This window comes from Camellia sinensis, chromosome 5 (assembly GCF_055761805.1).
Source record: "Camellia sinensis isolate YWXY chromosome 5, ASM5576180v1, whole genome shotgun sequence".
In the NCBI taxonomy this organism is placed as follows: domain Eukaryota; kingdom Viridiplantae; phylum Streptophyta; class Magnoliopsida; order Ericales; family Theaceae; genus Camellia; species Camellia sinensis.
In genome coordinates, this window is record NC_138965.1 from 179,411,483 (window position 1) to 179,437,383 (window position 25,901).

At 36.8% G+C, this 25,901-nt stretch overlaps 2 pseudogenes; one reads left to right on the forward strand and one right to left on the reverse strand.

Annotated features, from left to right (window-relative positions):
* Nucleotides 1–2,032: 2,032 nt before the first annotated feature.
* Nucleotides 2,033–10,818, forward strand: LOC145791910 (uncharacterized; annotated as a pseudogene).
* Nucleotides 10,819–23,303: 12,485 nt separating this feature from the next.
* LOC145791911 (uncharacterized) lies at nt 23,304–25,305 on the reverse strand (annotated as a pseudogene).
* Nucleotides 25,306–25,901: the final 596 nt, after the last annotated feature.

Here is a 25,901-nt window from a genome sequence, read left to right on the forward strand (position 1 = left end):
CCTAGATTTTTTATTTATTCAATCGGAATCTTCTGTTTGTTTCTAGTTATTATCATTATTAAGATATTCTTATTGCACAGCTCACCAGCATTCTAATATAAAACTATCTTAGCATATGTATTATATTACACATCTCTCCTTATCTCTCTATATATATTATGTTTGTGGATTAAATGCTATTTTTTATGAAATGGTTCAGTATATATGCATATAATATATGTATGTGGGTGACAAGTGGCGGATCAAGAATGGTTGTTGGATATGTTGCCAGCCAAATGGGTTTAGTTGGTCTTTTTGAATGAATGATCTTTTAAAGCTTCAACAATCATGACTACGTGGTTACCAATCCTACTTGTCTCGTATTCGTTCCCTTCATTTCATTGTATATGAAAGAAAAATGTTATAGATTTTAAAAGTTTTATTAAATTTTTTATCAAATGTCTTATATGGGCGTAGGATTTACATCATGTGGGTTCATATTCATGTGAAATATTTGTTAGAAATTTTAATAGAACTTTTAGAATCTCTAGCATTACTCTATATTAAACTCAGATTGAATTTGAGAAATCTATAATAGATAAGATTTTAATAATTTGTGTTGGGAGATAAGTGTAATAAAATGAAAATTATATAATTATTAAATTGACTTAAATGTTTTTATACATGGTATACACAAAAAAATTTAAGCACTTCTCTCAAGCATGGCTTGAGATTTTGGTGCTTGATGTAGTCCAAATTTGCCGACTTGTCCGTCAATTTGGTAGATAAAAGATAATGTCTACCCAAGTTTTATGTTTTTATTTATTTATTTTACTTTAAATTTTATTTAAATTAAAAAAATAAACAAACAAACGAATAAAAAACTGTCCCACTGTACGCTGTTTTATATCTTATGTAATGGATATTGATATATCTTGTATTGTATCCATGTTACATAAGATATCACCTTTTCTCATATAAGTAGGCACTAGTTTTTAGTATTGAAAAAGCCATCAAACTAGATTCATAAAAACCTAGTGATTGACGAACCAAATTTGTTATAAAAAAAAAAAGAAAGAAAAAAAAAACGTTAAACCAAACTAAATTAATATAAATCAAGTAATTGACAAAACAAAATTTCCAAAACATAATAAAATTGCACAATTGAAGATCTAAATAATGGAACACCTTTGAAATGCGTCACATTCACAACAAAGTAGTGAGTATTGATCTTTCCACTGTTTCTGATCAAACATGAGTCTTTAAAGAGTGAATCTGACAACATTGAGAAGCCTATAAAATTATGATTTGCTACTGACCATCATAGTTCTTGAAAACCAAATCAGCGCAACATGCTGGTCTCTCCTTTTATTTATTTTTAATTAAGTAAAAGAAGTATATAATGGTAGTTATCTTCTTGTTCGCTAGCCAATTTCATTTCATCCTAGGTCTCTCGTCCTAGGTCTCTCGAGCAAGGATCCTCGGTCGTCCTTTCCTGCGACCCTTCCTGCCGTCCTCACCAAAACGAGGTCGTTTTGGCCAAAACGACGTGTTTTGGTTAGTGGTTTTTTTTTTTTTTTAAAAAAAACCCAAAATTTGAGTTTCCTCTTCCTCTTCCTCTTCCTCTGATATGTTCTGTTTAGCCCTAACATATCAACAGGTACAGAGAGAGAGAGAGAGAGAGAGAGAGAGAGAGAGAGAGAGATATGGAGTATAGACATCCATCCTGCAAAATGAAGAGGTCAAACACAAGTGAATTAGTCATAGATAGATTTATGCTATGTTTGGGTTCATTAATTTTTTCATTTCCTTCTCTGTTTCATGCACAAACCCCTCTACAAAAAAATTATTTAAACATTATTAGGAGATTTGGAACAACTTTTAAGTAAAAAATTAATATATTGAGTTCTTGTATGGTTCCCTTTTTGCTGGTGTACTGCTACTAAATTTAAAGAGTGGGATTGAGAGCAAATGTAAGCTCAATGATAGTATCATCTGTAAATCCAGTTAAAACAAAAATAAATTTCATATATATATATATATATATTATATAATGAAGATTGAAGATTTGGGAAGAATGAAGATTGAAGGGGCCACATCTTACCTCGGCTCGCCTCACCGCCGAATCAATGCCATCTTGCCTGCCGTCGTCGTCCTCCGACTCTACTCCTTCCGTTTCGTTTTTCTCCTCTCCTCTGTTCATGGTCTTCTTTGATGGTTGGGGTTCACATCGACAGTAGAAAAAAAAAATTTGAATTTAACGCCAAAACGACGTCGTTTTGGAACGCCGCAGGAAGTGCCGTAGGAAACTGCGACCGGGGATCCGGACTCGGGTCTCTTCGAGTATCAAAGAAGAAATCTTTCTAAGGACTCTACTTCAATATTTTTCAATTTATTTTATTTTATTTACTTTTTAAGGGGATAGGATCTAGGGGTGGGTGTGAAGATAATTCCAATATATCTATCTATTATATAAGGGAAAATGTCTTTTTAATGAGAATGCATATGACACCTTCAAAGTCCCATCCCAAAATTGTTGATTTTTTAATTTACAAAATAGATTAGAAAAAAAGTCTATCGGCCAATCTATTTAATTAATTATTTAAAAAGTAGTTACTCCTTAATTTATAGATTTCAAAACGAATGACTTTTAAAAAGGAAACAAAGTAGTGAGTATTGATCTTTCCATTGTTTCTGATCAAACATGAGTCTTTAAAGAGTGAATCTGACAACATTGAGAAGTCTATAAAATTATGATTTTCTACTGACCATCATAGTTCTTGAAAACCAAATCAGCGCAACATGCTGGTCTCTCATTTTATTTATTTTTTATTAAGTAAAAGAAGTATATAATGGTAGTTATCTTCTTGTTTGCTAGCCAATTTCATTTCATCCTGGGTCTCTTGAGCAAGGATCCTCTGTCGTCCTTTCTTGCGGCCGTCCCTATCGCCCTCACCAAAACGAGATCGTTTTGGCCAAAACGATGTGTTTTGGCTAGTGTTTTTTTTTAAAAAAAAAAAACCCAAAATTTGAGTTTCATCTTCCTCTTCCTCTGATATGTTCTGTTTAGCCCTAACATATCAACAGGTACACACAGAGAGAGAGAGAGAGAGAGAGAGAGAGAGTGTATAGACATCCATCCTGCAAAATGAAGAGATCAAAACACAAGTGAATTAGTCATAGATCGATTTATGCTATGTTTGGGTTAATTAATTTTTTCATTTGCTTCTCTGTTTCATGCACAAACCCCTCTAAAAAAAAATTATTTAAACATTATTAGGAGATTTGGAACAACTTTTAAGTAAAAAATTAATATATTGAGTTCTTGTATGGTTCCCTTTTTGCTGGTGTACTGCTACTGAATTTAAAGAGTGGGATTGAGAGCAAATGTAAGCTCAATGATAGTATCATCTGTAAATCCAGTTAAAACAAAAATTAATTTCATATATATCTATATAATAAGGCAAGAAGCTTTTTGAAAATGTCTTAAAATGTATGTGAGATACATTTTAATCCAATGATCTAAATTGTCTCATCTCAACTTCAATGGTTGAGATGTCTTTATTTCTCTCTCTCTCTCTCTCCATCAATGGTTGATGAGGAAGGGGCTTTATTTCCCTCTTTGAGGATCAACGACTTTATTTCCCTCTAATGGTCAGAAAATCTCTCTCTCTCTCTCTCCTCTCCATCACAAGTACTCATCTCCTCTCTCTCTCTCTCTCATTTCAATTTTTGAACTCTTTCTCTCTACCTGCATCGGAGCCCATCCCGTGCAACGCCGACGACCACCGACCACCTCTTCTCTGTGTGTCATCCTCTCTCAACGACACCACCGACCACCTCCTCTCCTTTCATCCTCCTCTTTCGTCTCTCTCCCCTTGCAAGGTAAACTGAGTAGAAGCAGTAGTAGCATTCAGGGCTCTCCAGGTCCAGGACGCACAAGAAAGATATTTGTTGGAGGTTTAGCTTCCACAGTCACAGAGGCTGACTTTAAGAAGTATTTTGAGTAGTTTGGGACCATCACCGATGTCGTGGTGATGTTTGATCACAACACTCAAAGACCAAGAGGCTTTGGATTCATCACCTATGATTCAGAGGATGCGGTGGACAAAGTGTTGCTGAAAACGTTCCATGAGCTGAATGGTTAAATGGTTGAGGTCAAGCGTGCAGTCCCCAAAGAGTTGTCACCAGGTCCTAGCCGAACTCCACTTGGTGGATATAACTATGGTGTGAGTAGGATCAATAACTTTCTCAATGATTACGCTCAAGGCTACTCTCCAAGTACAGTTGGAGGGTATGGTCTTAGAATGGATGGTAGATCATTCAGTCCAATCACTGGTGGTCAAAGTGGGTATGCTCCATTTGGTTCTGGTTATGGAATGGGTTTGAACTTTGAACCAGGACTGAACCCAAATTTTGGGGGAAATGCAAATTTGAATAATACTCTCAGCTATGGACGGGTATGATGGAGGAGGGAATGGAGGAAACAGTTCCTTTTTTAGCTCGAGGACTGGGAATTTGTAGGGGAATGGAGGGCTGTAGACAAGCCCGCGGGGGACCTCGCCACAGCTCGGACTCGACTTTGCAGTCACGGTTCTAAGTCTGAACCAAAGAGTCCAAATCCGGCAAATCGTTTTGAGAAAACTGATTTTTGAAAGAAGTGCCAAACATGGACTGCTTTGCCAGATACAGAGTCGCCACCTAAATATTTTATTTTGGGAAATTTAGGAAACCCTGACTCGGTGCCAAAAGGCCACGTGTCCGTCATCACCAAAGTTGCCTCGGCTCGGGAACTTGGGTACGATTGGGGAAGGTCACTTCGTGAGCACCCCCGCTCGCCCGGTCATAGACCGGCCTCTACTAACCATGATATCAATTTTTGAAAACATTGTGAGTTCTTATTCCGGTTATTAGCCTAGGTTACTATGTGATGCGCACAGCATACAGATATAGACCGGGTCGTCTGAATTGGGACGAAACATTTCATGTTTGTTTTTGAAAATGGTTTGCTACCCGCAGGTAGGCTTGAAACATTTGATGATTTATTCCAATTCAGATAACCCAACCTCCACCCACAGGCATTCAGGCAGTTATATCAGATAAGCACATAGCCTCATGGTAAGCATGCTATTCATGGCAGTCACTCACACGCATGCAAGGATGCTAAAGCATAAAGCTTACCGAGTACTCCAAGCTCAAACAGAAACTTCATTAGAAATCATGCATGATCCTAAGTATACAGGAATGCCTAATGCAACACATGCAAAAATGCAATTATAGCAGGCTCGGCTATTCTAAGATGGCATACGAAATGTTACAACTATCATGTATTCAACTTTGGAATTGAAAGTACAATGCGGTTAGTATGATGCGCCGAGCCCGGTGCATGCAATACAGATGAATGAATGCAAACATGCTGTCATACTGTATGCTAATTTAAATATGCCCTAATCTAACCATCATAAGCGGATAAATAAAAAGGAGAAAGACGTGGGGTTGGAAGACATACATCACACTCACGCACACTTATTACAGTTATGCCCTCGCGCAGAGGGTCCGAATAAATAATACAGTCCAAAATATTACAAAATTCTAATTAATTAATGAATTAACTAAAAAAGCAAATAAAACTGGCGTGCAAGCCAGGGACTACCTTGCTTCTGATGGATGATGCATATCCGGGTTGTCTTGCGCGGAAATCCATCGGAATGCCCCGATTAGCCTCTGTTTACACCTGTTCTTGAAATGCGTGCCAAGCCCCAAAAGGTTGCTGATTCTTCGTTTTGCTGCAACAGAGAGCAGGAAAGGGGCATAGCAATGTATTTGCACAGATATATGCATGTCTTGATCCTCGTGCCACCAATCACGCATACCGAGGCATGATGGCCGAGGAGTCGAAATGCACAACTCAGTATAGGATGAATGCACATGAAACTACAGCTAAAACCTAATTCCTTCATGGATTATCCGGAGTGTCGGTGACTGGGGAATTGAGACACATTCCATCACTCGGAGTACGAAATGTACCTCGTTTCCCGTGCCCGGGCTAACCCCTATTCCGGACACGATGCAATATGCAAGATATGCATGAAATGCAACTAAGATACAATCCTAACATACACAATACTATGAGAATGATACGCCTCGAAATGCGTGCACACGGGCACGCAAACCGAGGCGGTGACAGAATGTGATCTAAGATACAACCTAGTATGCACTATGCTATGAAAATGAGATGCCTCGAAGTGCGTGCATTCGGGCACGCAAACCGAGAAAATGACAGAATGCAATGCAAGTGACTAAAATGGCATGGGAAAGGTAACATGGACTTATACTAACGTGAGAGAGCCTCAGCCACACTCATATAAGAAGCCGGTTGATGAAAATGAAGTGCCTCGAAATGCGTGTACACGGGTACGTAAACCGAGGCGATGACAGAATGCGATGCAATGGCATGAAAACATGATATGGGCTTATACCAACATGAGTGAGCCTCAGCCACACTCACATAGGATGCCGATGAATGAAAAAAGAGGTGCCTCGAAATGCGTGCACACGGGCACGCAAACCGAGGCGATGACAGAATGTGATGTAATGACATGAAAACATGATATGGGCTTATACCAACATGAGTGAGCCTCAGCCACACTCACATAGGATGCCGATGAATGAAAAATGAGGTGCCTCGAAATGCGTGCACACGGGCACACAAACCGAGGCGATGGCAGAATGCGATGCAATGGCATGGAAACATGATATGGGCTTATACCAACATGAGTGAGCCTCAGCCACACTCACATAGGATGCTGATGAATGAAAAATGAGGTGCCTCGAAATGCGTGCACACGGGCACGCAAATCGAGGCGATGGCAGAATGCGATGCAATGGCATGGAAACATGATATGGGCTTATACCAACATGAGTGAGCCTCAGCCACACTCACATCGGATGCCGATGAATGAAAAAAGAGGTGCCTCGAAATGCGTGCACACGGGCACGCAAACCGAGGCGATGGCAGAATGCGATGCAATGACATGAAATGGATATCAATCATTCTGATGGAATTTCAGCACTAAAATATGGGGGAAAACAGTCCCGAAATGAGGCGAAATGACATGAAATGCATGGAATTGTCCCGAAATGCGAATTTAGGCACCCGAAATGGCCTATAGCTACGCCAAACATGCACAACATGAACATGCAATGCAAAGACAGAAGCTAGACAGTCCCAAAAAAGGCACTTTCACAGTTATAAACATGGCCAAACAGCAAGCATGGGTATGGCAAAAATGGTATGCAAGAATAGGGGCCAAGAGAGGGGTAATGAAGCAAGTGATATAAGCAAAACCCAAACTGAAAAATTTCCTTCTACAACACTGAAGAGGGACCAAAAATATAAATATTTACAGTACATGGCAGCCTCAAAATCAGTATACAAACATGATAGAAATGTGATGCAAGACGAGGCTCAAAAGTGGCTATAACATGAGGTATGCAAAATATTCACCAAACAGCCAAAGACCCTTAATAAAACATGTAGAATGGGCCAAAATAGGACTATTTCCAGAACTGTAAAATGGCCAAAAACAAAAGCATGATAGACTAACTAAACATGCAAGAATGGGGAATAAAAGAGAGATATAACATGAAGTGGCATATGGAGACCCCAAACCATGAAAGAAGCTAAATGAAACATGAAGAATAGACCGAAATAAGCACTTTTTCAGAACTGTAAAATGGCCAAAAACAAAAACATGGTAGGCTGCCATTGCATGCAAAGATGGGGACCAAAAGAGGAGTATAAAGGTAAGTACAATATGGAAGTCCCAAATGGTGTTGAGCCCTTCTCAATGTTGAAGAGGGGCTCAAAATAAGCCTAACATCAGTTTACAACATGCTCAAAAACAGATTACTCATGGGCCAAAAATAGCATGCAAGAAAGATGGCATACAAGAGGGTAATGAAGCAAGTGCATCATGGAGGGCTCAAACAGGGTTGAGCCCTTAATGAAGAGTGAAGATGAGCTCAAAAGAGGGCCCTTTTCAGTTAGGGCCGGAGCTTGAAACAAAAAGCAAGTGGAGCTTACAAAAGGATCAAGAAAAAGGGTCAAAAGAGGAGAAGTACTACTTACCCTTGAAGACTAAGACTTTTGTTGCTTCTTGGATCAATTTGCAGCTCCTTTTGCCTTTGAGGAGCCTTCCTTGTTGCTGGAAATGAGGTGGTGGTGGTAGAGCTTGGTGGTGTAGAAGGAATGGGGCTTAGGGACTTTAGAGATTTTTAAAGAAATGAGAGGTATGGAGATGGAGTTGTGTATGGAGGCTTGAAGAACAATTTTTCTAACCCCAACAAAGGATGTAGCTTGCTTGTTATAAAGGCCAAGAAGGGGGTGTAAAGGTGGGGGAAAAGGAGACAAACTTTCCCCCACAAAATATCCCCCGGATAAAGATCTTTTCTGGGGGATAAAGCTCCACAGCTGTAAAGTGCACAGTGCAAGGAGTTCGGCCGGCCTAGTACTTTTGCTGCAGGTGGCTGGCCGGCCACACCCCCTAGCCGGCCGGCTAGGGGTCAAAAGGGTCAGTCAGATTTTCTGGCCGGCCACCAATTGATAGTGTCCTCCTATCTGTGTACAACACAACCCTATGGTTAAAAGTCCAAGAAAGTGGGTCCAAGGGGTTCAACATTAGCTCGGAAGGAGGGGGTCAAAAGGGTCAAGTAGCATTAATGGCCGGCCACCAACTTTTAGGGTCCTCCCAAGTGTGTACATCACAAATATGTGGTTCAAAGTTCGAGAAAATGGGCCCAAGGGGTTCAACATTAGCCCGGAAGGAGGGGGTCAAAAGGGTCAGGTAGCATTAATGGCCGGCCACTAACTTTTAGGGTCCTCTCATGTGTGTACATCACAAATATGTGGTTCAAAGTTCGAGAAAATGGGCCCAAGGGGTTCAACATTAGCCCGGAAGTGTGAAAAACGGGCGCCGGAGGGCGTCGGAGGATGTATAATTGGTTGCTGCAACAATTGCTGGTCTCCCACCCTTCAGTGACCTTCCTGGCGATAAAACAGAGGTACCTGCGAAAAATGAACAAAAACCGTTGCAAAATGAAAGTTTCGGGGCCAAAACACGCAGTTTGGGGTCCCGAAAATGGGCTGTTAAGCACCGAAAGTGGCGTTCGGCCACGAAGTGGGTTTCTCAGCCCCCAGTGTCCCTCAAAAGGGAGTAAAAAGGAAGTATGCCAAAAACCAGAGCAAAAGGAGATGGTTAAGCGGTCCCGAACCGAGGCACACGGCCTGACGGCTCTGAAAACCGGAAACCGGACTCCGAAATGGGAAAAATGGCCTACGACCACCAAATGTAGCCTACGGCCACTGAGAGATGGTCTACGGGACCTCTCCCTCCCCTCAGGAAAAGAAACAGAGAAAACCGAGTCTGGTTCGCAAACCGAGACAAGGCACAGAAGAGGGTTCGGAAGTCCGGAGGCAGGGCTCACGGCCGTGACTTTGAAACTTCTGAACGAGCACATTATGCAACATCACCAAGCGCTCAATCAGTGACGTCTGAGTCTTAAGGTCGGTCAAAAATGGGGTGTCTACAAGGGCTCAATTATGGAACAAACTCAACAAGTCCGAGTGCCTATGTGGGGTCTGGAAGTGGAAGCATTGGGGGCACCTTTACCAACAGTGGAGTTAATTGGGGGTCTTCTCCAATTTCACCTCAAGGTGGGGGTAATGTATTTTTTGCTTGAATTTGAATTTTTAATTTGCTGTTCCGATTTTGAATCTGACTTTCCACGGGCATAAACTGAATCTGACTTTGCAAATCATAATTTCAAATGTAGCAGTAATTCCTTTTCAAGTCACCACCCTTTTCATCCAAATTTCATCTAGAGTGACTTTGAATCTGAATCAGACTTTTTTAATCCCAACCCTTTTTATTCACATCTTTTTATCTGAATCTGAATCTGACTTTCCACAGGCATAATTTCAGATTTTGCCTAAACTAGATGGAATAAATGTTTTCTTTCTCCTCTGTTAGGCAATATGCTACAGCTGAAGGAGGGCAAGATCTGTATATGAGAGTTTCGACTTCTGATTTAGGTATGTTCAATTTGAATTGTTTCCATTGTTTGGACTTATAAAATTAAAGGGTAAATATATTTTTCATTCCTGTAACTTAATTTTTAGTTTGATTCCAATTGTTTTAATTTCAACAATATTAACCTTAGATTTTAAATTCACAGTTTCAATTTGCCCCTTTGTCTATATGTATACATGTGCTACTGCTAATCATTGTTTAACTTTAATTAATGAAAATCATTTTGCAAACAACAATTCCATACAAAACATACTACAAGAGTGATGTGGTAATGACATTTTAAAAATTGTAAATCATTTTAATAGCTCTTTTAATTTGAGATGAATAGATACACATCTGTCACCTCATTTTGTGTAAAATTTTATATTTATATATTATCGCTTCTAATTAATTAATGGGGTACATGGCAGGTAGAATTTGTTGAATTGGCCATAAAAGGAACAAGAAATGTGCTAAATGCATGTTTGAAGGCAAAAGTGAAGAAGGTGGTGGTGGTGTCATCTGTTGTTGCCGTTATGGTGAACCCTAATTGTCCCAAGGATCAACCCATGGATGAAAATTGTTGGAGCGACCCTGAATTCTGCAAACAATTGGAGGTATCTATCTAATTAATTAGGCTAAGCCAAGCCCAAGGGTTGAGAGTTGGGGCCTTCTCATTATTATTATTATTTTTTTGAAAATCACACTTTTAGTTTTAATCTTTTTGCTCAAGCTGTTAATAGTATATGCAGTGAATTTCAATTCATAGAAAATTATGTACTTATTTCCAAATATCAATAAAATGAAATTTGTCTAAGAAAATGATAATAATAATTAGCAAGTCCATATGTAGAATTTATTTTAAATTTTTTTTTGTACATGTACTAACTCTTTTTTTTTTTTTTTTTTGTTGGGAGGGGGGGGGGGGGGAATATGGTGGTATGAATATGGTGGTATTGCCTAGGCAAAACGACAGCAGAAAGAGAGGCAGTGGAGTTTGGAAGGAGAAATGAAGTGGTAGTCAAAATCATCATAGTTTGTCCAGCCCTTGCCATCGGCCCCATGCTCCAATCCACCATCAATTCCACTATAAATAATTACCATAATATATAAGAATGTAACTCACCAACTTATAACATATGACCCGAACCATTTATTGCCTTACCATTCCTCAGAATAATTTAGCCATCAATATATAAATACAATTAATTAATTAATACCACTAAGAAATTTAATTCACAACCTTAATATAGGCTATTGCAACCAACTCCAAGATAAGGCTATTCATGCGCAATTGCATTAAGTTTGAATTGTGAAAATAAACGTCAATTGGTTATTACTGTGTTATTTTTTTTGTCTAATCTCTATTTAACTGGGTATAGTTTCATTCTCTTCAGCTTCACTTCCATTTGTATCATATAAATTTTGTGTGTTTCAAACAAAGACACTTGCCAACACACAAATATTCATAAACTTAATTTTCAATTTCTTTTTAGATTTTCCCTCTGCTGCTCTCCAGCCCTGTTCTTCTTCTTCCATACCCTCGCTCCCGAAACTGCTGCTCTCCAGGTAAGATCACTCTTTTCATTTTATATGGTGACTATGTACTAGATTTTATTTGTTTATAGATTGTATACATTTTATTTGGATATAAATTGTATAGATTTTTTTATAGATTCTATAGATTTTTTACAAAGAATTTGGATATAGATTGTATAGATTTTATTTGGATATACATTGTATAGATTTATTTATTTATATATAGATTTTTTACAAAGAATTTGGATTGTATACATTTTTTATATATATTATCTTTGTGAGTATGTTTTTATTTAGTTAGGTAATGATTTTAGTTTCCGCTTGAAATTTCAGGATTTTATCTTTGTCAGTTTCTGCGATACCTCTCTCTCTTTTTCATTTTTATTTGTGTTTGTGTTTGGCTGGGCGAAAGAATAATTTCTCCTAGGTTTCCTTTTCATAAATTTAATTTTTTTTCTTTCCTTTTAAACAAAGCCCAAAGTAACTGATACGGGTTTGTAGAGTCGTACCTTAAGTTGGTGAGATGCATGACCTGTGAAATTTTGACAGTGCCATATGAAGCCCAAAGTAACTGATATGGGTTTGTAGAGTCGTACCTTAAGTTGGTGAGATACATGACCTGTGAAATTTTGATAGTACCACATGAAATTGATGTCTGTGGCGGTGACCATTGTTTTTTACTGGGGTTAGAGAAATAGACGTTTTGATGCCCATTTGTGAGGAAAATGAGGAGTAGTGGTAGATGGGGAAAAGAGATGGGGGTAGTGATGGATCCTGGTAAGGATAGCAAATGACTGTCAACACCAAAATAAAGGGAAAAAGTTGTTAGACTGTTTAAATGGCCCATAGAAATGAATGGTTAGAATTAAAATATCTATTTCTCTACTCTCTCAAGCTCTGTAACGATCTGCAATCTATCAAACGATCTGAGCTCTCCAACACAGGTATGTAAATATCTCTCTCTCTCTCTCTCTCTCTCTCTCTCTCTCTCCGCCTAATACTGATTTTGTCGATTTGATGTTACTGGTTAGCGGATTTGCACTTGTGGTTTGCTTCCAATTTGAAAGATTGTTTGATATCCTATATTCCCAATTTATCTATCAAACGATCTGAGCTCTCCAACACAGGTATGTAAATATCTCTCTCACTCTCCTCTTGGTCTCTGACATTTTGTCAGTCAATACAGTTGCATTTTTTGTATTAGCCTAGCATTTGGGTTATTGGGTTGTACTTTTGAGAGCCACTTAACTGAAACATTTTCTTCTCACTTTTGAGAGTAAAGAATAAACGGTGTGTTTTGAATTGGATTGCATTATACTGACGGTTTGGTTTGGAAGCTCATTGTTTTGTTGTTTTAGACTGGCTTTTTTAGGTTCACAATAATTGCAGTTTGGTTTTCCAAGATAAAGTTTGGGTTGTCTTTGTAATCACAAAACTCAAATGTGGCTTCAAAAAATAATAAGTGTCTTTGTAATCACAGAATTAAATTTTAGACTGTGTTTGGTTGTAGCGATTTGGAAAGAAAAGGAAAAATGTAAGTAAAAATTAACTATATTTTATTCTTATTTAACAAATCTCTTTCCTTTTCTTTTTTTTCTAAATTTCTACACAAAATTCATGAATCAAACACATTATTTTTTTTAAAAAATTCCTACCCAAACACTTCAATCAAATATGTGTAATATGTGTCATTACACTATGTTTATATCATGTATTTGGTTAAGAATTTAAAAAGAAAAGGAGAAAATGTGTGTAAAAAGTAAAATGAATACTATATCTTATTTGCATCTCACCCACTTATCTTTCTGCTAATGAAGTCTCAAAAAGCCTCCACCTTTATGGTACTAATGTGTCTCTTTGGCATTCATGAATTCAGATTTGGCCAGAGCATTGGCTGCTCCAGATACAGACCATCCAAATGGAACACCAGGCCATGAGAATTATGGATTGAGTGTTCTTCAGCAACATGTGGCCTTTTTTGACATGGACGACAATGGAATCATTTACCCTTGGGAGACATACACTGGTAATTTCCATGCATTTACTTTGTCATGCTATCATTTGCTTCCTATTGGACCATAACTTCACCTTCCCGAAAATAAAATAATGAGGAAAGAAAGACAGAAAATTTGATTTGATTGTTTTTGTGCATTTTGTCAAGATGAAACTGTTGGTCAAGGGCTATGGTCTTGACTATTCAAGTTTCCCAAGTTTTGTCTTTGGCCATGCCAATATGGTGGCTGGTTGAATCACTCTGCTGCCCAAAAAAATGCCGGGTCAGGAGTTGTCTCACACTACGTTTGGATGGGGTGGTTTGGTGAGAAATGATGCAAAAGTGAACACTTTTCTCATTTTCAATTTATCAATTGTTTATAAATTGAGTGAGAAATGGTGAGAAAGAGAATTTGTTTACTAAGGCTGTGTTTGGAGATTTGGAAATGGAAAGAGAAAAGGGATTTAGAGAGAGATTTGGAAATGAAAAAGGGAAAAGACAAGTGAAATGTGAGAAAAATATAATTACATTTCACACATCTTTCCTCTCTCTTTCCAAATCCCTTCTCAAAATTCATGAACCAAAGCAAGTCTGTTTCAAAATTAAGGGAAAAAAATTATACGGATCAAGTTTAAATTCACATCATACTAATTCAAATTTTAAATATTATTTTTTTTTCCTGTAGTACGTAGCATTTATTTTTTGATTTAGTAGTTTGTAAAATTTTGCAGTACATAAATTTCTGGTGGATGTGATCTACACACTTGCCTTAGTTCATTACTGTTTCGTTAGCAATGTCTTTCAAAACAAAAGCAGATGGCCCAAGATTAGAACAATTACTTTTCCAACATGGATTCAGTTTGGTGCTGTTAAAAAGCCATCTGTATTTTGTACTACTAGATAAGATGGAGCATAACTATAAACCTTACATTTTTGGGTGCATATGTTGGTTACCAGAACACACTGAAGCTACCCAGTTCATCTTCCCAAAATCATGATGTGCTGCTTCTTTTTGCCCCAAGTAGATCATCACTTTCTCTTATCTGGTGGTTGATTTGTTTCACACTGTTCCTTGCACAGGTAAGGAACCCATTGAACTCTTGGCTGAACCATGTGCTATCAACAACTTTGACATTGAAGACAAAACCCCTCGGTGATGTGTTTTTCTTCTCTCTTTTTTCTATACTTAGTTATATCTCACAGATGTACAACATTTTGATCTTGGGGATAAATTACTTTGCTATGTCATGTATCTGTGGAATTGCTAAAATGACTGATGATTTCAATTGTTGCCATAACAGGATGTGATATGTAGTTTAGAGTGGGAGGCTATTGCCATCTTGATGAGGGCATAATTTCTCAAACTAAGATGACAATGATCCACTCTGGTACGTACCCTTTTCAATTTTTTAATTTTTTTTTTAAACAATCAATAGGAGGGGGAAGAGGCAAGGGGAAGTTGCATCACGCAACGGGTAAGACTCGAACCCAAACATCACCCCTGTCAAGGGAGCACCTCATCTACTGGCCCAATCCTTGGTCTTACTCTGGTACATACTTCATAGAGTCAAATTTGAGAAAGTAAAGAGTCAGTATTGTAACTTCATTGTCCTGACTATGGCATGAAAAGCTCTATTTCCCTTCAATAGTTTAGCAAACTCCTAAACAGCCTCACTAAGTTGGAACAATTAGAAATTCCGATTCATAGTCAAATGTGAAGCATGGCATGAATCTCTCGCTATTACAAATCCAACAAGTTTGAGTTAAAATTAGACTGTCTTTTTGGAGTTCTTTTCAAGAATTCAGTGGTTCCTCTTGCACTGGATATTTTATATCACTGCTGCAATCGGATACACAATAACAGCATCTATTAGTATGGTGTGAGTATAATTTTAATGGACTTTCTTTCGGTTTTGAATCTCCTTATTTGTCTTTTATTGTCTTACTAGCGTATGCCCATGCCTAAAAGCATGGTGTAATTTTTTATTTTCTTTTCAAAGAGTAGGGAGTGAATTTTTTAAAATGTTTGACACTGGAAAGATATGAATGAAGTGCGTGCAATAAAAAATTTAAAACATGAAAAAAATTTATTAAAGACAAAAATAAAAGATTCAAAAAATAAAATTTAACCTGAAAACCAAATTTCAGCCATCATATTATTCATGTACCACTTTAATGCATAGCCAACATGGTCATTAACCCTCTGCATCTTCGTAACATTGTTGCTTACACTAAAACATAAAAAGATCACACAATGGCAAAGACTAAATTAGTTATATAGTTTTATTATGATAATTTGAATTGTTTATTTTTTCGAATCCTATGTATAAATTAGTTATGAGAAAAATTAGATTGATAAGATAATTATAACTACATTATTTCATCATATATATTTGTCTTAAAAAACCAAACGATAAGTATAATTTTAAAAATAATCCACAATTTTTTTTATATATAAAATCACATAATTATAATTACTAAATTAATATAATTCTGTTTATGAATAATTTACAAATAACAAATAAACAAATTAAATCATTTTATGGTATATCTACATCGCACAGAGCCTCCAACTCACACAGTGGATTGGGAAGAATTCTCCCCCTACTATAAATAAGACAATAAAAGACAAATAAGGAGATTCAAAACTGAAAGAAAGTCTATTAAAATTATACTCACACCATACTAATAGATGTCGTTATTGTGTATCCGATTGCAGCAGTGATATAAAATATCCAGTGCAAGAGGAACCACTGAATTCTTGAAAAGAACTCCAAAAAGACAGTCTAATTTTAACTCAGACTTGCTGGATTTGTAATAGCGAGAGATTCATGCCATGCTTCACATTTGACTATGAATCGGAATTTCTAATTGTTCCAACTTAGTGAGGCTGTTTAGGAGTTTGCTAAACTATTGAAGGGAAATAGAGCTTTTCATGCCATAGTCAGGACAATGAAGTTACAATACTGACTCTTTACATTCTCAAATTTGACTCTATGAAGTATGTACCAGAGTAAGACCAAGGATTGGGCCAGTAGATGAGGTGCTCCCTTGCCAGGGGTGATGTTTGGGTTTGAGTCTTACCTGTTGCGTGATGCAACTTCCCCTTGCCTCTTCCCCCTCCTATTGATTGTTAAAAAAAAAATTAAAAAATTAAAAAGGGTACGTACCAGAGTGGATCATTGTCATCTTAGTTTGAGAAATTATGCCCTCATCAAGATGGCAATAGCCTCCCACTCTAAACTACATATCACATCCTGTTATGGCAACAATTGAAATCATCAGTCATTTTAGCAATTCCACAGATACATGACATAGCAAAGTAATTTATCCCCAAGATCAAAATGTTGTACATCTGTGAGATATAACTGAGTATAGGAGAAAGAGAGAAGAAAAACACATCACCGAGGGGTTTTGTCTGTCAATGTCAAAGTTGTTGATAGCACATGGTTCAGCCAAGAGTTCAATGGGTTCCTCACCTGTGCAAGGAACAGTGTATAGCGACCCCGGTCTTTTCCCATTTGATTATTGTATTCGGACTTAGGTTCCGTAGATTCTGTCATTGTATAATTGTTGTTGTTGTCCCTTATTTTCTCATTTGGAATTTATAGGATGTGTTGGGCAGGTTTGTTTCAGGTTGGTTGGGTTTAGAAACCAAGTGTTGCTGTCCAGGTTTTTGGTTATTCGCTCGAGCGAGGAGTTGGTCGCTCGAGCGAGAGGTGACGTCCAGTATGGACCTGTAGCTTTGCATTCTTGGCTCGAGCGAGCTTTTCTTCGCTCGAGCGAGTTAGTTCGTTCTTCGCTCGAGCGATAGTTCCTTCGCTCGAGCGTGAGTCTGGTTACAGACCTGAGGGTTTGAATTCTTCGCTCGATCGAGTTTTCTTTCACTCGAGCGAGCTTTTGGGTTGTTGGCTCGAGCAAGGCTTCCTTGGCTCGAGCGTTGCTTTTCTGTGTCTGGTCGCTCGAGCGACAATGTCTTCGCTCGAGTCCAATTTATATACACAGCAGCGGGTTTTGATCAGTCTTTTTCATCTTCTTTTGATTCCAAACCCTAGGTCCGACCTTTTTCTCTCCCTACTCATCTTCTTTCTTAGATTTGATCCACTTAGGGTGTGTTTCTACCCTAGATCCTTCATTAAAAAGATAGAGGGAGTCGAGGGCTTTCATTTAATCTGAACATTTGGCGATTTGGAGCACTTTGGTATTTGGGCACTCATCTTTGTCTTCACCATTTGTGTTGTTTTCTTCGAGGTAGGGATTTCCTACTCCATTTTATAGGTTTTGTTCTAAGTGTTGGTATTTTGATATGTTGGGGATACTTTGGTAAATTTTGGGAAAAACCCTAGTTGTATTATTGAATTAATTTGTATAAGTAATTCATGGAATTGGGAAAAGATGGTTAAATTCATGGAATTGGGGAATTCATTGATTAAATGGCGTAATTGGATAATTTGAATCATTTGTCTATTGAATTGTTGACATAGTTATTTTCAGTATAGAAATAACTGTTTTGGGCTATCGGTGGAGGATAGTCGTGATTGTTGTAGACATTGCATGTGGATTAGGAATAACTGAAACTAATCACATTGGTTAAGTCATTAATTTTGACTGTTGCGTTGATACAGAAAATACGTGTATTGATTGAGCATTGCATTTGCATTCATTGTTTTGTGTGTGGGAGGAGATAGGGGATGTACTCCACGGTTTAGGGGTAGATAGGGGATGGACCTCTAAACCGGATTTTGTTTGGGAGGAGATAGAGGATGGACTCCATTAGCATCACTTTTATGTGTGCTTATTTATATAGAAGTGTTTTATTGATACAGCACTAAAATGTGTATCAATCTGGAAGTATGAAGTGTTTTGATTTGAGCTTGAGTCTCATTTGTTTGTTGATATTGGAAGGATGTGAATATGATATATGTAATTCACTGTTGTAAGTTTGGCCAGGTTCTGAGCCATGTTGATAAAATTGAAAAGTAAAACATATCTTAGACAATAGTGTCATGAGACTGTAAAATGAAGTAATTGAATATCTTGGTTAACCATCTGTTGAATGCTATTGCTTTATTCATTGCTTATATGTGGTTTAGTATATTTCTACTGGGCTGTGGCTCACCCTTTATGGGAACATCATTTTCAGGTTCAGGTGATAAACTACCTCCAAGGACTTAGCTTGGGAGGGTTTGGCTTCTGGATTGAAGGAGACTACCTTTAGTTAATTGTCTTTATTTATTAGTACATGTAAACATTCAAGCCTAGGGTTTTTCTTGTATTGAGTTAGAACTCATAGTTTTGTATCCAAGTGTTGGCTTGGAAGGATGTAAGCTTGTAGGGCATTTTATTCGATGTTACATGTAATGCTTTATTTAGTAATACTCTGATGAATGAATTAATAAATTGTCTTCTTTAAATATTGCATGTCAATGGTATATAATGGGTTAATTTTTGTGGGCGTTACACAGTGTGAAACAAATCAACCACCAGATAAGAGAAAGTGATGATCTACTTGGGGCAAAAAGAAGCAGAACATCATGATTTTGGGAAGATGAACTGGGTAGCTTCAGTGTGTTCTGGTAACCAGCATATGCACCCAAAAATGTAAGGTTTACAGTTATGCTCCATCTTATCTAGTAGTACAAAATATAGATGGCTTTTTAACAGCACCAAACTGAATCCATGTTGGAAAAGTAATTGTTCTAATCTTGGGCCATCTGCTTTTGTTTTGAAAGACATTGCTAACGAAACAGTAATGAACTAAGGCAAGTGTGTAGATCACATCCACCAGAAATTTATGTACTGCAAAATTTTACAAACTACTAAATCAAAAAATAAATGCTACGTACTACAGGAAAAAAAAATAATATTTAAAATTTGAATTAGTATGATGTGAATTTAAACTTGATCCGTATAATTTTTTTCCCTTAATTTTGAAACAGACTTGCTTTGGTTCATGAATTTTGAGAAGGGATTTGGAAAGAGAGAGGAAAGATGTGTGAAATGTAATTATATTTTTCTCACATTTCACTTGTCTTTTCCCTTTTTCATTTTCAAATCTCTCTCTAAATCCTTTTTCTCTTTCCATTTCCAAATCTCCAAACACAGCCTTAGTAAACAAATTCTCTTTCTCACCATTTCTCACTCAATTTATAAACAATTGATAAATTGAAAATGAGAAAAGTGTTCACTTTTGCATCATTTCTCACCAAACCACCCCATCCAAACGTAGTGTGAGACAACTCCTGACCCGGCATTTTTCTGGGCAGCAGAGTGATTTAACCAGCCACCATATTGGCATGGCCAAAGACAAAACTTGGGAAACTTGAATAGTCAAGGCCATAGCCCTTGACCAACGGTTTCATCTTGACAAAATGCACAAAAACAATCAAATCAAATTTTCTGTCTTTCTTTCCTCATTATTTTATTTTCGGGAAGGTGAAGTTATGGTCCAGTAGGAAGCAAATGATAGCATGACAAAGTAAATGCATGGAAATTACCAGTATATGTCTCCCAAGGGTAAATGATTCCATTGTCGTCCATGTCAAAAAAGGCCACATGTTGCTGAAGAACACTCAATCCATAATTCTTATGGCCTGGTGTTCCATTTGGATGGTCTGTATCTGGAGCAGCCAATGCTCTGGCCAAATCTGAATTCATGAATGCCAAAGAGACACATTAGTAGCATAAAGGTGGAGGCTTTTTGAGACTTCATTAGCACAAAGATAAGTGGGTGAGATGCAAATAAGATATAGTATTCATTTTTCTTTTTACACACATTTTCTCCTTTTCTTTTTAAATTCTTAACCAAATACATGATATAAACATAGTGTAATGACACATATTACACATATTTGATTGAAGTGTTTGGGTAGGAATTTTTTTAAAAAAATAATGTGTTTGATTCATGAATTTGTGTAAAAATTTAGAAAAAAAAAAGAGGAAAGAGATAGGTTAAATAAGAATAAAATATAGTTAATTTTTACTTACATTTTTCCTTTTCTTTCCAAATCGCTACAACCAAACACAGTCTAAAATTTAATTCTGTGATTACAAAGACACTTATTATTTTTTGAAGCCACATTTGAGTTTTGTGATTACAAAGACAACCCAAACTTTATCTTGGACAACCAAACTGCAATTATTGTGAACCTAAAAAAGCCAGTCTAAAACCACAAAACAATGAGCTTCCAAACCAAACCGTCAGTATAATGCAATCCAATTCAAAACACACCGTTTATTCTTTACTCTCAAAAGTGAGAAGAAAATGTTTCAGTTAAGTAGCTCTCGAAAGTACAACCTAATAACCCAAATGCTAGGCTAATACAAAAAATGCAACTGTATTGACTGACAAAATGTCAGAGACCAAGAGGAGAGAGAGAGAGATATTTACATACCTGTGTTGGAGAGCTTAGATCGTTTGATAGATAAATTGGGAATATAGGATATCAAACAATCTTTCAAATTGGAAGCAAACCACAAGTGCAAATCCGCTAACCAGTAACATCAAATCGACAAAATCAGTATTAGGTGGAGAGAGAGAGAGAGAGAGAGAGAGAGAGAGAGAGAGAGAGAGAGAGAGATATTTACATACCTGTGTTGGAGAGCTCAGATCGTTTGATAGATTGCAGATCGTTACAGAGCTTGAGAGAGTAGAGAAATAGATATTTTAATTCTAACCATTCATTTCTATGGGCCATTTAAACAGTCTAACAACTTTTTCCCTTTATTTTGGTGTTGACAGTCATTTGCTATCCTTACCATGATCCATCACTACCCCCATCTCTTTTCCCCATCTACCACTACTCCTCATTTTCCTCACAAATGGGCATCAAAACGTCTATTTCTCTAACCCTAGTAAAAAACAATGGTCACCACCACAGACATCAATTTCATGTGGTACTATCAAAATTTCACAGGTCATGTATCTCACCAACTTAAGGTACGACTCTACAAACCCATATCAGTTACTTTGGGCTTCATATGGCATTGTCAAAATTTCACAGGTCATGTATCTCACCAACTTAAGGTACGACTCTACAAACCCGTATCAGTTACTTTGGGCTTTGTTTAAAAGGAAAGAAAAAAAATTAAATTTATGAAAAGGAAACCTAGGAGAAATTATTCTTTTGCCCAGCCAAACACAAACACAAATAAAAAAAAAAAAAGAGAGAGAGGTATCGCAGAAACTGACAAAGATAAAATCCTGAAATTTCAAGTGGAAACTAAAATCATTACCTAACTAAATAAAAACATACTCACAAAGATAATATATATAAAAAATGTATACAATCCAAATTCTTTGTAAAAAATCTATATATAAATAAAAAAATCTATACAATGTATATCCAAATAAAATCTATACAATCTATATCCAAATTCTTTGTAAAAAATCTATAGAATCTATAAAAAAATCTATACAATTTATATCCAAATAAAATGTATACAATCTATAAACAAATAAAATCTAGTACATAGTCACCGTATAAAATGAAAAGAGTGATCTTACCTGGAGAGCAGCAGTTTGGGGAGCGAGGGTATGGAAGAAGAAGAACAGGGCTGGAGAGCAGCAGAGGGAAAATCTGAAAAGAAATTGAAAATTAAGTTGATGAATATTTGTGTGTTGGCAAGTGTCTTTATTTGAAACACACAAAATTTATATGATACAAATGGAAGTGAAGCTGAAGAGAAGGAAACTATACCCAGTTAAATAGAGATTAGACAAAAAAAAATAACACATTAATAACCAATTGACGTTTATTTTCACAATTCAAACTTAATGCAATTGCGCATGAATAGCCTTACCTTGGAGTTGGTTGCAATAGCCTATATTGGACCTGTTTGGTAGAGCTGTGGGAAAGTGCATATAACTTATGCCTAAACAGCTTATAGCTTATAACTATGAACATAAGCTGATTTCTGACTTATAAATTAAGCATCTCCTACCCCACTCAAAGAATAAGCTGATTTCTGACTTCCAAAAAGCTATAAGCTATAAGCTATAAACTAAACCAAACACATCAAAATAACTTAAATTAAGCTAAAAGCTGAAATAAGCAGCTTTTAAGCTGCACCAAACCGGCACATTACGGTTCTGAATTAAATTTCTTAGTGGTATTAATTAATTAATTGTATTTATATATTGATGGCTAAATTATTCTGAGGAATGGTAAGGCAATAAATGGTTCGGGTCATATGTTATAAGTTGGTGAGTTACATTCTTATATATTATGGTAATTATTTATAGTGGAATTGATGGTGGATTGGAGCATGGGGCCGATGGCAAGGGCTGGACAAACTATGATGATTTTGACTACCACTTCATTTCTCCTTCCAAACTCCACTGCTTCTTTTTCTGCTGTCGTTTTGCCTAGGCAATACCACCATATTCATACCACCATATTCCCCCCCCCCCTCCCAAAAAAAAAAAAAAAAAAGAAAAAAGAAGAAAAAGAGTTAGTACATGTACAAAAAAAAATCTAAAATAAAATAAAATAAATTCTACATATGGACTTGCTAATTATTATTATCATTTTCTTAGACAAATTTCATTTTATTGATATTTGGAAATAAGTACATAATTTTCTATGAATTGAAATTCACTGCATATACTATTAACAGCTTGAGCAAAAAGATTAAAACTAAAAGTGTGATTTTCAAAAAAATAATAATAATAATGAGAAGGCCCCAACTCTCAACCCTTGGGCTTGACTTAGCCTAATTAATTAGATTGATACCTCCAATTGTTTGCAGAATTCAGGGTCGCTCCAACAATTTTCATCCATGGGTTGATCCTTGGGACAATTAGGGTTCACCATAACGGCAGCAACAGATGACACCACCACCACCTTCTTCACTTTTGCCTTCAAACATGCATTTAGCACATTTCTTGTTCCTTTTATGGCCAATTCAACAAATTCTACCTACCATGTACCCCATTAATTAAATAGAAGCGATAATATATAAATATAAAATTTTACACAAAATGAGGTGACAGATGTGTATCTATTCATCTCAAATTAAAAGAGCTATTAAAATGATTTACAATTTTTAAAATGTCATTACCACATCACTCTTATAGTATGTTTTGTATGGAATTGTTGTTTGCAAAATGATTTTCATTAATTAAAGTTAAACAATGATTAGCAGTAGCACATGTATACATATAGACAAAGGGGCAAATTGAAACTGTGAATTTAAAATCTAAGGTTAATATTGTTGAAATTAAAACAATTGGAATCAAACTAAAAATTAAGTTACAGGAATGAAAATATATTTACCCTTTAATTTTATAAGTCCAAACAATGGAAATAATTCAAATTGAACATACCTAAATCAGAAGCCGAAACTCTCATATACAGATCTTGCCCTCCTTCAGCTGTAGCATATTGCCTAACAGAGGAGAAAGAAAACATTTATTCCATCTAGTTTAGGCAAAATCTGAAATTATGCCTGTGGAAAGTCAGATTCAGATTCAGATAAAAAGATGTGAATAAAAAGTGTTGGGATTAAAAAGAGTCAGATTCAGATTCAAAGTCACTCTAGATGAAATTTGGATAAAAAGGGTGGTGACTTGAAAAAGAATTACTGCTACATCTGAAATTATGATTTGCAAAGTTAGATTCAGTTTATGCCCATGGAAAGTCAGATTCAAAATCGGAACAGCAAATTAAAAATTCAAATTCAAGCAAAAAATACATTACCCCCACCTTGAGGTGAAATTGGAGAAGACCCCCAATTAACTCCACTGTTGGTAAAGGTGCCCCCAATGCTTCCACTTCCAGACCCCACATAGGCACTCGGACTTGTTGAGTTTGTTCCATAATTGAGCCCTCCATTCCCCTACAAATTCCCAGTCCTTGAGCTAAAAAAGGAACTGTTTCCTCCATTCCCTCCTCCATCATACCCGTCCATAGCTGAGAGTATTATTCAAATTTGCATTTCCCCCAAAATTTGGGTTCAGTCCTAGTTCAAAGTTCAAACCCATTCCATAACCAGAACCAAATGGAGCATGCCCACTTCGACCACTAGTGATTGGACTGAATGATCTACCATCCATTCTAAGACCATACCCTCCAACTGTACTTGGAGAGTAGCCTTGAGCGTAATCATTGAGAAAGTTATTGATCCTACTCACACCATAGTTATATCCACCAAGTGGAGTTCGGCTAGGACTTGGTGACAACTCTTTGGGGACTGCACGCTTGACCTCAACCATTTTACCATTCAGCTCATGGAACGTTTTCAGCAACACTTTGTCCACCGCATCCTTTGAATCATAGGTGATGAATCCAAAGCCTCTTGGTCTCTGAGTGTTGTGATCAAACATCACCACGACATCGGTGATGGACCCAAACTGCTCAAAATACTTCTTAAAGTCAGCCTCTGTGACTATGGAAGCTAAACCTCCAACAAATATCTTTCTTGTGCGTCTTGGACCTGGAGAGCCCTGAATGCTTCTACTGCTTCTACTCAGTTTACCTTGCAAGGGGAGAGAGATGAAAGAGGAGGATGAAAGGAGAGGACGTGGTCGGTGGTGTCGTCGAGAGAGGATGACACACAGAGGAGAGGTGGTCGGTGGTCGTCGGTGGTCGTCGGCGTCGCATGAGATGGGCTCCGATGCAGGTAGAGAGAGAGAGTTCAAAAATTGAAATGAGAGAGAGAGAGAGAGAGGAGATGAGTACCTGTGATGGAGAGGAGAGAGAGAGAGAGAGATTTTCTGACCATTAGAGGGAAATAAAGCCGTTGATGCTCAAAGAGGGAAATAAAGCCCCTTCCTCATCAACCATTGATGGAGAGAGAGAGAAACAAAGACATCTCAACCATTGAAGTTGAGATGAGACAATTTAGATCATTGGATTAAAATGTATCTCACATACATTTTAAGACATTTTCAAAAAGCTTCTTGCCTTATTATATAGATTTATAGTAGGGGGAGAATTCTTCCCAATCCACTGTGTGAGTTGGAGGCTTTGTGCGATGTAGATATACCATAAAATGATTTAATTTGTTTATTTGTTATTTGTAAATTATTCATAAACAGAATTATATTAATTTAGTAATTATAATTATGTGATTTTATATATAAAAAAAAATTTGTGGATTATTTTTAAAATTATACTTATCATTTATTTTTTGAAGACAAATATATATGATGAAATAATGTAGTTATAATTATCTTATTAATCTAATTTTTCTCATAACTAATTTATACATAGGATTTGAAAAAATGAACAATTCAAATTATCATAATAAAACTATATAACTAATTTAGTCTTTGCCATTGTGTGATCTTTTTATGTTTTAGTGTAAGCAACAATGTT